This window comes from Lineus longissimus, chromosome 8 (assembly GCF_910592395.1).
Source record: "Lineus longissimus chromosome 8, tnLinLong1.2, whole genome shotgun sequence".
NCBI lineage: Eukaryota > Metazoa > Nemertea > Pilidiophora > Heteronemertea > Lineidae > Lineus > Lineus longissimus.
The window spans coordinates 8506346-8522122 of NC_088315.1; the positions used below are offsets into that span (position 1 = coordinate 8506346).

The 15777-nt window shown below is 41.3% G+C and overlaps 1 long non-coding RNA gene across 2 annotated transcripts; it reads left to right on the forward strand.

The window, feature by feature from the left end:
- The first annotated feature begins 104 nt into the window (after positions 1 to 104).
- LOC135492833 (uncharacterized) lies at positions 105 to 3549 on the forward strand. Of its 2 annotated transcripts, none has more exons than XR_010448131.1 (3): positions 105 to 626; positions 2561 to 2910; positions 3332 to 3549. It is a non-coding gene; the product is annotated as an uncharacterized LOC135492833 (long non-coding RNA). The 2 variants fall into 2 exon arrangements; XR_010448132.1 differs by lacking the exon at positions 105 to 626 and adding an exon at positions 1589 to 1654.
- Positions 3550 to 15777: the final 12228 nt, after the last annotated feature.

A 15777-nucleotide genomic window follows, 5' to 3' on the forward strand; every position in this document is an offset into this window, starting at 1 on the left:
ATCAGCATGTTGCCAACATAATGAGATAGATGAGACAGTCGCTACCAGACCGAATTCAGCCGGACTGCTCCAACAGCGTAGTGCTGGAAACAAGGCGAGAAAAATGAAACAGTCACAACCAGACGGAATCAAGCCTGGCTGCTCCACTGCCCCATTGCCGGCATGGCGAGAAAGATGAGACAGTCGAAACCAGACCAAATCGGCCTGGCTGCTCCACTACCGTTTTGCCAGCATATGGTGAGATGGAGGAGACGGTCACAACCAGACCGAATCGGCCTGGCTGCTCAACCACCGCGTTAACAACATGGCGAGAGAGATGAGACAACCGCAACCAGATGGAATCGGCCTGGCTGCTCCACCAGTGGGTTCCGAATTTGCTAATTCTAATATTTATCTCTCTCTTCGTGGACTCCCGCAATGCAGTCAACTTGGCGGGATCCTGGTTGTCTTTCCCTCCCGGGCGACAGGACGAGGCCTGTCCACTACGTCCGCGAACAAGAGACCAGCGTAGCGGCCTGATCGGAACCTATATGAAATATCTTGACCTCACTGATTGACACGTCTCTGCTTCCAGACAACGCACGAACGATATGATATGGATTCATACAACTTCCAGCTCTTAAACGGTACGTTGATGAATTAGAGGGCCTTAAGGGTGTGGCTGAAATTGGACCCTGTTGCATGCATTCTGACCTTTTGTCAAAATAAGTTTAGCATGGGTTTGTCACAAGATAAAGCCACGATTTGGGTATTTTTCTTCCGCTTATCTCAGGTGCACTCGCCTGACTACATGGTAAAACTAGCAATCGGTTAATGAATCTGACACCAGGTCACAAGCGATACCGTTGCCTGCATATCAACAGCAAAAAGCATTGTCCTCGGGTCTTGAACAACATCACAACATCTAAACCTCGTTCGCATCTGTTGATATTCGTACGGGAGAAAAACCAAACCATTTATCATGTTGACGGCTCCACCAGTGTCGTGACCGCGGGGTGTTTTGTTTTGGGTACAGAAAGTGGCTAACCACATGGGAAAGAACTTTTTGCTCTCTTCGATGGTTTTTTTATTGTGCGACACAAACAGAAATGTATCCGTACCGGAGAAAGACCATTTGCGCCACAACCAGTCGCTCTAGAGAGCGCCAGCGTCATGAGGTTGCTTCGAACCAAAGGTATCATGTTTTAATAGTATAAATACGGGAGAAAAAACGTTCCAGATTACTCGATGCTTTTTGTGCAATGTCATCGGGTAAATAAACACGATTGTATTCATACTGGAGAAATACCATTTACCCGTGACTGCACCTGGGTGACCGCCGACGCATGGCTTGTCTTATTCGAAAGTATCTGCTGCAAGTAAGGGCCGGCTAGGCCTTGTCAATGTTTCAATTTGATATAAAGGAAACGCTCTGTACTGTAAAATTTACGACGGCAGTCATTATTTACGGCATGGATGAGTTTTACCGTCGGTGGATTTGTGTGGACTGGTCGTTCCTCCAAATCAATTATATTTGAATCTCCCACCAGTTTCCTCGGTCCTTGTCGGGCGTATTTGTAGACCCTTGTTCTAGCCTCAGTGTGAGTCAGAAAAAAAATGTCGGATATCATTGACAAGCGCTGTCCCGGTATTTCAATATTATGCCTTTATTCCGGTAAGATAATATTCGAAAATTGCTTTAGGCGATATAGCTCTTTGAAATAGACCTTTAGACATGTCAGACGGCTTTTGGTGATATTTTTATATGAGACCCTTTTATACCAGGCGGAGTCATTGCGGGCCAAAAATAACCATGTGGTGAGCGACCATGCGGTCTTTTGTGTGCTGTTTGTTTGTTGTGGCCTTCAGTGTCTTCCTCCGCCTGGTGTAAGGGCCTGAGCGGCAATTTTAGGCCTACATGTCATGATGTAGTTGAGGACTGGACGTGTAGAAAGTTCTCTTTAAGTAGCCCATCCGGTTTTGGAAATACAGTGATGTTTTTCTTTTTTTTGACTTTAGGGGTTTCCTGTAATATCGCTCTCTGTTTTGGTTCAGGATAGGAGCACAGGGAGGCCTTATTCTACACAGTATATATCTATGTAATATGATAGATGGTTTGCGAAACATCCCCCCCCCCCCCCCCCCCAATTGCTCACTTGAAATCAAGTAATTTTTTTACATAACAAGCGATGATTTTTGGTCCGACTGTTGCGTCATTCCCTTGTTCGTATTCATATAGAACTTTAATTACATATGGCATGGCCTGGTTTCATTTCACTCTCTACACCCGTATTTACACAAAGGTCTGTTTGAAATTGATCTATCGGCCTATCCTGGCCATGTGAGACTAGTTCATATCAATCACTGTACATTAATAGATTGAATGTTTACCTGGAGACAAGTTTTTTTTTATCGACAAGGGTGTTGCCTCAATTTCGGGCTGGGCTTTCAATGCATGGACTTATTGCACGTGAGATGTTCGTACTACGTCGTTCTATCAACACGGGTAACATAGAGATTTGCCCCTTTCCGCAAACTATTATTTGCTGTGGATTTTGGAACTTCCTGCTTTATTTTCCAGGTATGGATAAAGCAGTTGACGACACATTCTTAATCAAGGATTATACGACTGGCTGGTTATTCGAGGACGGTGACAACATTGAGTGAACCAGCCCTGCTGTGATCCTGTGCAACCATACCTAAAAGGAACCCTTACGGCTACGTCGGTCTATAGTGTAACGATTGCGAGGGGAGGAGGATAAGACAGACTCAGACTCAGACTCTGGATTATCTATATAGGATGCCATGACAATGCTAATGGTGGCACCGGCGTCACCGGGATGTGTGTGTTAAATGTGGGCGCCGCTTGCCAGCGATGGAAAAAACACTAGCTATGTCTGGACATAAATTCTCGAGGCATTGATAATTATTGTAAGTTGACTCTTGAATATATTTTAGCAAATAGACCATATGCAAAAATAAATTTCGGCCATTTTGGAACCGCCATTTTGAAACGGCCATTTTGAAACGACCCTTCAAGCGATTTACTTGAAGTTGTCCATGTCTTTCAATGTTAATATTTTGAATGTTTTGAATGTTTTGAATGTTTTTGGTGATGATATAATTTAAAACATGACTTTTATGTCATGGTAAACTTACGCTGCATGTAAAATGGCCGAAATTTATTTTCGCATACGGTTTATTCCTATTGATATCCAGTCAAATGATATATACTTATTAAACATACGATCGAAATCAGACTTGTTCTTTGTCTAACTTAAACTTTGTCAATCCACGAAATCACACTTGTAGCCTACGTTCTCTGTCTAATTTTACTTTACTTTCATTTCAGCCTCTCAACGAAATCGTCCTTGTCATCCCTCTGACACCAGACTCGGCTCCAGCCCATCATTAAAGTCCTGTTTCTCCGCATTTGACACCGCAGCCTCAAAGTCACACTCTTCACTTGTTAGAAACCATCCGGAGAAGCGAACATTAAACCCTTATTTGATTTCCTCAGGACCATTACAAACAGTTGTTCTTCTGTATCATCTTTTCAAATCATGAATAAACGGCTTATTTTGAATTTTTGTGTCTTCATTGAAACCTTAGAGGGGTTTCTAGTCTTGCAAACGACCAAATTGCTTGACTACCCCCTCAACACTCTTTTTGTCATCAAAAAGTTACGGAGCGAATCCACGCAAAAATTTTTTTTGGGCCGCGAAAACACTTATACTGAATTCTCGAAAAAAAAAAATTCATATATATACGCCATAATTACTTTACGCTGGATACTACAATGCACTCCTCACCCATACATAATTTCTTTACGCTATATGGCTACTACAATGCACTTTCCTATTATTGACCTCGTCAAAGAAATCGAACTACAAATACCACTTTCATAAAACAATTCCTTTATTCACCACTATAATGTATTCTGAACATTAGCAAGTCGCAATATGGATAACTGATGCGGACATCACCGGGGGGGGGGGGGGGGGGGGGGGGGGGGGGGGGGGGCAAGTAAAGGCTTTAATAATTCAAAGACAAGACCAACAGCTGGTGCCAGCATCTCATTGACAACACCAGGAGGGGCAAGTAAAAGCTCTGATAATTCAAAGAGACTAATTGGAAATACAAAACGTCAACAGATGGCCAGCATCTCATTGACATCACCAGGAGGGGCAAGTAAAGTCAATCAACAAGGACACCACGGCTTTGATAATTCAAAAACACCAAAGTTAGTCAACTCTAATTGTAAATATACACAAAATATCAAGAGAAAATTAACAACTGGCGCCAGCATCACTGGAAGGAGCAACTGAAGTAAATCAACAACTGGTGCCAGCATCACCGGAAGTGGCAACTAAAGTCATCAACAAGGACACAACGGCTTTGATAATTCAAAGACTGGATCCAAAACACCAAAGTTATTGAACTCTAATTGTAAATACACACAAAATATCAAGAGAAAACTAACAACTGGTGCCAGCATCACCGGAAGGGGCAACTGGGGTCAATGAACAAAGACACCATGGCTTTGATGATTCAAAGACTGGATCCAAAACACCAAAGTTATTCAACTCTAATTGTAAATACAAACAAAATATCAAGAGAAAACTAGCAACTGGTGCCATCATCTCATTGACATCACCAGGAGAGGCAAGTAAAGTCAATGAACAAAGACACCACGGCTTTGATGATTCAAAGACTGGATCCAAAACACCAAAGTTATTCAACTGTAATTGTAAATACACACAAAATATCAAGAGAAGACCAACAACTGGTGCCAGCATCTTATTGACATCACCAGGAGGGGCAAGTAAAGTCAATTAAGGACAGCACGGCTTTGATAATTCAAAGACTGGATCCAAAACACCAAAGTAATTGAACTCTAATTGTAAATACACACAAAATATCAAGAGAAAACTAACAACTGGTGCCAGCATCACCGGAAGGGGCAACTAAAGTCAATGAACAAGGACACCACGGCTTTGATAATTCAAAGAGGGTACCCAAAACACCAAAGTTATTCAACTCTAATTGTAAATACACACAAAATATCAAGAGAAAACTAACAACTGGTGCCAGCATCATCGGAAGGGGCAACTGGGGTCAATGAACAAAGACACCATGGCTTTGATGATTCAAAGACTGGATCCAAAACACCAAAGTTATTCAACTCTTGATATTTTGTGTGTATTTACAATAAGAGAAGACTAACAACTGGTGCCATCATCTCATTGACATCACCAGGAGGGGCAAGTAAAGTCAATCAACAAGGACACCACGGCTTTGATAATCCAAAGAGTGTTTTGAAAACAACTGGTCCAACGATAATAAACAAAATAATTCAACTTTAATTGTTAATACACATAAAATATTGAGAGAAGACTAACAACTGGTGCCAGCATCTCATTGACATCAACGGGGTGGGGGGGGGGGGACACGTCAGACTTGCTTTGATAATTGTCAAGACAGAAAACTTTAGCTATCCAGATGACCAACATCTGATTTCATCACCAAAAAATACCTGATAGTCTACAGTCTACAGTGCATTCACTCAGCTATAAGAAATTCTTGTAAAAACAAACATATTTTAAATATCGAGACTTCTTTATTACCCTAATTAACATCACCAAAGAATACCTGGGAGAGCGAGACAACATTTTAGGTATCGAGAGGACCAACATCTGGTGCCACGATAGTAACGAATGTCCATCGCAGTCAGGACGTAAGCTTCTAGGGATATACAGTCCAACTGATGTTACATACATCTCTCTGAAATGAGAGGAACTGGTGCCGTGATGATAAAGACCATCAAGAATGTCGATGGAAATCAGGAGCCCTCCGGACGTTAGGTTCTCGTGTACACTCCCGTCACAATCCACGATATGGTATCAAGAGCCCTTCGGACGTAAGGTTCTCGTGAGAGGAACTGGTGCCATAATGATAAAATCCATCAAGAATGTCGATGGAAATCAGGAGCCCACCGGACGTTAGGTTCTCGTGTACACTCCCGTCACAATCCACGATATGGTAAAGAGCCCATCGGACGTTAGATTCTTGTGCAGGCCGAATACACTCCCGTCACAGTCCACAATGGTAAGACGATAAAGAATGTCAATGCAGCCCTCCGGTCTCTAGGTTCTTGTGAGACATCTATGCCTGAAATGAGACGGTAATTTATATTGTTAGTCATACGGAGAGAGAACTGTATGGGGGTATAGTTCTCATTGGTAATTCCTCTAAAAGGCTAATCAGTGCACCTCTGGCTGCATAAAGTGAAGTGTGACACAATATTGATTCACCCTAAAGTTAGGATATTTCCAATTCTAAACACCACGACAATGCAACTGTTTTGATTTATTGGCAAGGCTATTGCAAAAAAACATATATTGAGTTGATAAATATTGATATCTTTTTTGTTGAGGATGAAAACTGGGCGCTAAGTTGATATGAGAAGCAGGCTATTCATTAGTCTTAATGAATCATTACTTAAAATTTGGCAGCAGGAGAACAATAAAGAGATGTTTAATGTCAACAAAGGAACAATGTCAACAAAGGAACATGTAACTAAAGGCTTTTCATATACAATGAGAACTATTGTGTCACCAGCCAACAGCGCACGTGATCATTTATTTCAATAGGCCCATGTAATTTCATTGGGTTGATGACGTATGAATATTGTCCAAGAGTCGGTCACTAAAACGTGCCCCTATCTTTCGTAGCGCGTAGTGGCCTGGTGGTTAGGGCGGACGATTTAGGGCGTTTTTTAGCCCGAAGATCGCGAGTTCGAACCCCATACGCGGTTTCGACCAAACAAAACCGGAAGGTTTTTATTCTTTTTGTCATCGAAATATATATATCATTATTTTTACAAAATAAGGGTTGACCATAGGCACCACCATTTTGTGGCTTAAAACTTCAAATTCTAAAGCAATTAATTACTGTTTCAAAACAAAGTGAATGCCAATTTCATGAGTGGAAGTTAGTTCTTTGTTTACCAGAGAACACTCCCATCCCTTGAAATTGGCATACACATCATTTTGAAGAAGTTCTCATTGCTTTAGGATTTAAAGTTCTAGTCAAAATGGCAGTGCCTATGGTCAACCCTGAAAGTAATTTGGGGAAAAAATAAGTTCAAAACATCATTGGAAAGAAATTGTTAAAAGTATACGAAAACATTTTAAATTAAAAAAGGGACGGTTCGCTTGATTACATAGAAGTACAACATTTTACTCACAATGTATAGCACATGATGATGACAATAATGGCATAATTCTTCGTTCATTATGATGATAATGGTTTACTGAGATCTCGTCCAAGAGCCGTCGTGACGTTGGCGGTGATATATGCTGCAACAGCTATGTTGTGTGATGTTGTGAATCTTGGTGATGATCTGACATGCATCGGCTTGGTTCTGTTGACAACGAGAAGATGAGATACGCCAGACAGATATCTAAAATGAAAGAAACAAGGCAGGACGTTATATGATTATAAGGACAAAGAATCCACCTAAGACACTATTCATTTTTGACCATTTAGGATTGTCCATCGTTCGAGTATGTTTATCATGTTAAGAATTAAAGAGAGGTGAAGCAGGAGACAGAATATCGCTTTCAACGTCAAAGCAACAGACACGCCATCTCCAGGTTGATGACGGAACTGAAAATGCCTTGTAACAAGCTGGGAGTGTTGAAATAGTGGTTGTTTTGGTCATTTTTTGTCGCTTATTTAAACAAGAAAAACAATTTTTTTACTGCTAGAGTGCATAGTAATCTCTTCTCTTTTGATTAATTTGCCAAGCTATTGCGAAAAAACATATATTGAGGTGATAAATATTGATTTCTTTTTTGTTGAGGATGAAAAATGGGCGCTAAGTTGATATGAGAAGCAGGATATTCATTAGTATTAGGAACAATGTCAACAAAGGAACATGTAACTAAAGGCTTTTCATATACAATGAGAACTATTGTGGCGCCAGCCAACAGCGCACGTGATCATTTATTTCAATAAGCCCATGTAATTTCATTGGGTTGATGACGTATGAATATTGTCCAAGAGTCGGTCACTAAAACGTGCCCCTATTTTGCGTAGCGCGTAGTGGCCTGGTGGTTAGGGCGGACGACTTAGGGCGTTTTTTAGCCCGAAGATCGCGAGTTCGAACCCCATACGCGGTTTCGACCAAACAAAACCGGAAGGTTTTTATTCTTTTTGTCATCGAAATATATATATCATTATTTTTACAAAATAAGGGTTGACCATAGGCACCACCATTTTGTGGCTTAAAACTTCAAATTCTAATACAATTAATTACTCTTTCAAAACAAAGTGAATGCCATTTTCATGAGTGGAAGTTAGTTCACTCCCATCCCTTGAAATTGGCATTCACATCATTTTGAAGAAGTTCTCATTGCTTTAGGATTTAAAGTTCTAGTCAAAATGGCAATGCCTATGGTCAACCCTGAAAGTAATTTGGGGAAAAAATAAGTTCAAAACATCATTGGAAAGAAATTGTAAGTACACGAAAACATTTTAGATTAAAAAAGGGACGGCTCGCTTGATTACATAGAAGTACAACATTTTACTCACAATGTATAGCACAAGATGATGACAATAATGGCATAATTCTTCGTTCATTATGATGATAATCTGTAGACCATGGTTTACTGAGATCTCGTCCAAGAGCCGTCGTGACGTTGACGGTGATATATGCTGCAACAGCTATGCTGTGTGATGTTGTGAGATGTTGTGAATCTTGGTGATGATCTGACATGCATCGGCTTTGTTCTGTTGACAACGAGAATATACGCCAGACGGACATCTAAAATGAAAGAAAAAAGGCAGGACGTTATATGATTATATGGACAAAGAATCCACCTAAGACACTATTCATTTTTGACCATTTAGGATTGTCCATCATTCGAGTAAGTTTATCATGTTAAGAATTAAAGAGAGGTGAAGCAGGAGACAAAATATCACTTTCAGCGGCTTTCAACGTCAAAGCAACAGAAACGCCATCTTCAAGTTGATGACGGAACTGAAAATGCCTTGTAACAAGCTGGGAGTGTTGAAAGGGGGTCGTTTTGGTCACTTTTTGTCGCTTATTTAAACAAGAAAAACAAAAAAATTACAGCTAGAGTGCAGATCAGTCTTTTCTCTTTTGATTAATTGGCCAAGCTATTGCAAAAAAACATATATTGAGGTGATAAATATTGATTTCTTTTTTGTTGAGGATGAAAACTGGGCGCTAAGTTGATATGAGAAGCAGGATATTCATTAGTCTTAATGAATCATGGTATCAGGAGAACAATAAAGAGATGTTTAATGTCAACAAAGGAACAATGTCAACAAAGGAACATGTAACTAAAGGCTTTTCATATACAGTAGAACTATTGTGTCGCCAGCCAACAGCGCACGTGATCATTTATTTCAATAGGCCCATGTATTAAATTTCATTGGGTTGATGACGTATGAATATTGTCCAAGAGTCGGTCACTAAAACGTGCCCCTATCTTTCGTAGCGCGTAGTGGCCTGGTGGTTAGGGCGGACGATTTAGGGCGTTTTTTAGCCCGAAGATCGCGAGTTCGAACCCCTTACGCGGTTTCGACCAAACAAAACCGGAAGGTTTTGTTTTTTTTGTGATCGAAATATATATATCATTATTTTACAAAATAAGGGTTGACCATAGGCACCACCATTTTGTGGATTAAATTCTAAAGTAATTAAGTGTCAGTCCATGATACCACCATGCAGGATCATGCAAATGGTGGCAAGGTGGGGATCAACAGATCTAGTTGTAATTTCTACCACAGACCTGTCCTAGGGTACTATGAAGGCTGGTGGATTGGTTTCGAAAATAACCCCACAGTTTTGGGGTACGGCTGTTAACCATTTCCTACTCATTTTCCTTTTAAAAAAACATGCATTATCCCTCAAAATAGGCTAAGTCTTTTGTCAATTTTCGTGCATCAAACAGAATTATCACTAAACACCGCCTATTGAAATTGAAAGTACATGATCTGAGCTACCTTTTCATGCCTTTTGTTTTGCCCCAGGTACATTTTAATGACAGGTACAGTACGTCCCAAAAACAATGCAATCTCAAATTTCAGTAAAAAGGCAATTTTAACTCTCCTTTAGCTCCAACACTGCAGTTTTTTAGGTGATGCCACTTCCAGGTAAGGAAGTCAGAATGCTGTTTTTTAATTTGCAAAAGAAAAAAATCCGGCCGCCCTTACGGTTTTCCGGTGAGGGGGTCGAGTCGCGCCCTTCTCACTGGTGCCCATTTTTTGCCCATTCCCTCAGAAAACTGACGAAATACACATGCTTTCCAAATAAAATTACATTTTTAGATGTTAGTGAACCCCCCTCTCCCTTGTCCCTCCCACACACTCCCTCAAACAACCTAGAGGCCTTTATATCCCCTGTGGAGGCTTAGCGGTCTTGGCGGAAACGATCAGCAGCAACGACAACAACAACAACAGTTACAGTTACAATGCATTGTGTACATGCACGTGTACATTGTGTGATAGTCAATTGAAAATGGAACCTGAAAAATCACAGTTGAAATGTGGATTTGCTGTCATATCCAAGGATATCGAGTGTGGTACTGACGCTTCATACCCCAATGACAAGAGTGTGATCCCCTTGAAACAATGTAAGAAGGACGTGCACTCCCATTTGATGCGTTGGATGTCCTCCAGGAAAGCCAGTCAAGTCAAAAGTGAATGGGAGCTCATAGCACTTTGTGATGGCGTGTTTGATATGAGTTCTCCAGTTCTGGACACCACAATATGCCCGAACCACCGATACAAGTTAAGTTTATCATGGAATCAGCAAAGGAGATGCCAGCACCCACTTCATCAACCCTCTAAAACAAGTCGGAAGCCCAGAAAAGATGGTGGTTCAGTTCATCGAGTGATGTCTCGGGGAAATATACATCAAGTGGGGAGTTTTTGTCCCAGTTGGCTCAGGTAAGGGATCAGTCTCAAAATCACTGAAGTAGAAAAGAAGCAGTAGGCCTGTAATGATACCCACTCTGACTAAACCTAACTTTGGTGCAAAACCAACTGAGTGATAACGATTTACCACTTCACTTGTGTTCTTCCTAGAAAGTTGATTGGAGCCTTGGCTTGGTGATCAGGAAGTCCCAGTTATGATTCCCTGCCAGTGCCACTGGAGGTGATGCTTCACTGCCGTACAAAATCAGCATGGCCGGTCGCATTATCAAAACAAGTCTATCATCATCATCATGTCCTCACACTATTATATTGCACATCATATTATCATTACCCCCATAATCTGGTGCCTTTTCAGCTCTGTGTAAAGGATGTGAGGCTAAACATCGAGTATCTGTGGCAAATGTAGAACGAGAAGTAGAACCAGCACCCATGGATACAGAGGTGAGTTGAATGAAAAAAAGGGGAGAAGATTCGGGGCAAGCCAAACTGAATATTGGTTAATTCTGCCTGCAGCGACTGACTTGCATGTAAGAAGGTCACTGATGAGAGAGGAGGGACTAAGCTGAAAACCTTGATGCCATTCTGGCTCCCATCTCCTTGGCAATGAGGGATTCTAAGCCAAACCTGATTCTCCATCAATATCTTTTTTCAGTCCGCTGTTGCCTCTTCCTCTGTTCAACCAGCCGACGCCTTAGAAAACCCAGCAGACGGGACAGAAGGGCAAATTTGATGGGTAATGTTGTTGCAACAGTATCATAAGGACTGCTGGTCAAGCACTCTTGAGCTGGGAGAGAGAAATGATAAGAGGGTGGAGACAGATTTTCTGAAATGTTGGTCTTTGAGTCATGACTGGGCAGAATCAGCCCAGTGAAAGTTGTCAGCTACACATCAAGAATTCTTGATTTAGAATGAAAGGGTACGACTTTATTGGATGTACATTCATCAGGCTTGACCTGAGATTTTCCACGCCATTGATTGCAAATGCATTGTTCGCATTCTGCAATACATCTCTCTTTTTCTAAAAAAATACATGGTGAATTTCCTAAAACTGTTACATGCTGTGTTTTTGTCTCCCTTGACTAACATAACCTGCAATATGAAGGACATCCAGATTTGATGTTCTAGTATATCTAGCGGATGGTTCATCAGGTAAAATGCGGGGCTTGGTTAAAAAATGATTTTATAGTGATATCTTGGGATAAATTTGAACTTTGGCTTTCAGTAAACAATTGTAAATGCCAAGATAGATTTTTAATGTCAGTATACTTAGTAGCGCTAATGTCAGTTTTGAACAACCAAGCCTGCTACTGGAAAGTGGGACTCTCTCCTGATACTATCCTGCACTTGGGCCTGACATGTAGTACCGTAAATGAGGTGTTACTAGTATTGGTCCCTCCCTAGTAGTGGTTAGTAGTGGTTTGGCTATTGCCTGCAAAATAGCCTTTTTTCTATGTATCATTATATTAGCTTGTAAATAAATCACCCATTTGTAAAAAAAAAGTGTCCCTTCTTAAGTGGCAGCACTGTCCTCTGCAGACAGGTACAAGTGTAGCATGTGGAAAGTTGTGATCTCTCCTAAGGGACTGGACAGTACCGTAACTCAGTTCATGAAAAACTTCTCCATTCCAGTACATGTATATGTACAATTTAGCCAATGCTAGAGCAACTCCAGGAGAACATTTCAGCGCCAACCAAGGAGCTAAAAACTTCCAATAGCAGTACTCTGACGGTGCAGCCAACTGCAGGGTTGTCCTCATCAAACAGTAATTACAGTAGGAACTGCACCTTTGGTCAATTGGCTCCTTAGCAATGGAAGGTGTTACTAGTATGTGAAATGAGCACTTCTGCAAGGTTCTTAGGAACAGGATGATCCCTGCATGGGTTGATAAAGATGTATTAGTAGGTCATACCACATGCCCTTCAGGTGCCTTAGCCATGGGGGGGGGGGGGTCCAACCCTTACAACATGCTCTGGCAGCATGACACAGGCTAATGAATGGGTCAACATTAGCATCCTCCCCAACAGGGGGGTTTCTTAAGGTTTTCGGACTGTATGAAGGCCTACATGTAGCTTATTCAATTACGTTGCCATCAGGTAGGCCAAGGCCGAAATGTTATTTGAAATTCAAATCAGCATTTCAGGACCTATGGGGCCCAATTCCCCAAAGGGCTTTCATCAAGGGCAAATTTGTAGTGATGAACTTGTTCTTTTTTGGGGGGAAAAATGCAAGTGGAGTTATTTACCGGTAGGCCTACTTAAATAAGTTAAAATAGGTTAGTAGGCCTAGGCATGGGGGGGGGGGGGGGGGGTGATCATGGTGGTTGACAGTAACTACTAATCCTCATGGCCAGCACCAAGCATAAATTATGTGTTCATTATGCATTTATTTTATAATTCATCAAGTGTACACAAGGTGGCAGCACTAGCCAATGAGTGTCATTTTGGTGGAAAATAGCACTTTTTCCTTGGTTTATCCTGGGAAAACAGTAAAAGCGGCCGGAAATTTTATTTCTGATTTTGAAAGTAGGTATCATTACCTTTATCATGTGCAAGCCACAGCATTCAAAGACCTGCAGTGTTGGAGATATGAGCGTCGATAGAGAGCTCTTCCTAAGCACTGCCCCTAGGTATGCATAATTACTAGGCCTAGCACGACCAAAGTATGAAGTGTTACTCAATGACCTGTTGCAGAATGGAAGATCTCATCAAATACTTCCATCATAAAAAGGGGGAAAATCCAGCTATTTTTTTTAGTCTCTGCAGGAGTGCCCAACATTGACCCAAAAATACACAAAAAATAGGGGGAAAAAAGCTAAAACAAGCCCCCTAACTAGGCCTGCCCCTAACTCGGTTGCTAGTGATTTTTGAGAGTCATCAATTGCTGTGTAATGATGTCTTAGTGGAAGGATCTTGCATACCTAATCTCGTTAAAAACGGTTGACCCCCACCTTGCCACCCTCTGCATGGTGGTATCATGGACTGACACTTAATTACTTTTTCAAAACAAAGTGAATGCCAATTTCATGAGTGGAAGTTAGTTCTTTGTTTAACAGAGAACACTCCCATCCCTGGCATACACATCATTTTGAAGAAGTTCTCATTGCTTTAGAATTTAAAGTTCTAGTCAAAATGGCAGTGACTATGGTCAACCCTGAAAGTAATTTGGGGAAAAAAATAAATTGAAAACAATCATTGGAAAGAAATTGTTAAAAGTATACGAAAAACATTTTAAATGAAAGAACGGACGGCTCGCTTGATTACAAAGAAGTACAACATTTTACTCACAATGTATAGCATGAAGATGATGACAATAATGGCATAATTCTTCGTTCATTATGATGATAATCTGTAGACCACGGTTTACTGAGATCTCGTCCAAGAGCCGTCGTGGCGTTGACGGTGATATATGCTGCAACAGCTATGTTGAGTGATGTTGTGAATCTTGGTGATGATCTGACATGCATCGGCTTTGTTCTGTTGACAACGAGAAGATAAGATACGCCAGACGGATATCTAAAATGAAAGAAACAAGGCAGGACGTTATATGATTATAAGGACAAAGAATCCACCCAAGACACTATTCATTTTTGACCATTTAGGATTATCCATCTTTCGAGTATGTTTATCATGTTTAAGAGTGAGTGATTTTTCTTTCTTGTCTTTGTGGAACACCTTAAAAATGAAATAAAGAGAAAATGTCTTTGTTTAAGGAATTGAACCCGAGGCGGAGGACCTTGGTTGAGTTACCAAGACACTCGAGGGTGGAGCTAAAATACAGTCCAAACCCGAGCCGACAGGCGAGGGTTTGGACGAAATTTTAGCTCCACCCTCGAGTGTCTTGGTAACTCAACCAAGGTCCGAAGCCGAGGGTTCAATTTCTATTCTAAAATACCTCAAACTTAAAAAGATAGGCCACGAAATAACTTGAATATGTGCGAATTTGGCAAATTCCATCCATCGCCTGCCCGGAGCGCCGGTAGCGCCGTTGTTTACATTATGTTACGGCAGCCCGTATAGGAAGTCCGGATCGGCTCGCTCAAGTGACGCTAAAATCCGCGCAAATGGGCTATTTGGAGCGTTTTTCTCAGCAAATATGTGTAGTGCTCATTAAAAAACTTAGGGTGGTTGATGCTTCCTTGGCTGATTTGTGTTTGAAGCAGTGTTTTGAGAGCCTCAAACTTCTGAAGTGAGCTGTGTGCATGGTTCCACATTTTAGTGCAACCCGAGGGAACTTTGGTAGAGCATCTTGGTTGCGTGTCCAAAACACTCCACTCTCAGAACGAGGCTTATGCATTTTCCATTTAAAAGTTGACTTTACGGTACCAAGGTATTTTAGAATTCAAAACATAGCATCCCCTCCCCAGCCGCATATCAGATCACTGAACGTCAAAACAACACAGACGCCATCTTCAGGGAGATTATGAAACTGACTCAGATAATTGTAAAGCGATTCAGAGGGCGCTTTCAGGGAGTCTGGGAGAGACCGGAGTCTTTCAAATAAGTTTATTTGAAAGACTTTAAATAACTCACCCCTAGCAAAAGAGCGTAGCGGATCGAACTTATTTCAAAGGGACAACTTGGGCGTGAGATTTACCTGGCCTTGGGGATAATGTGCCAACTTGACACCATGCGCCGCCACTTGTAGTATCACACTGATGTATTACGATTTTCACCAGTGTTTGAAGGCAATTTTAGGCATAGCTTCTAGTATAACTGTGATCTCGGCCAAGAGCCCGTAATCGTGACGTTGAACCTACTGTATGCACCAGCTTTGTTCTGTTGACACAAGAGTGGACACCCCAGACACACTTAGTGAGATGAAAGAAG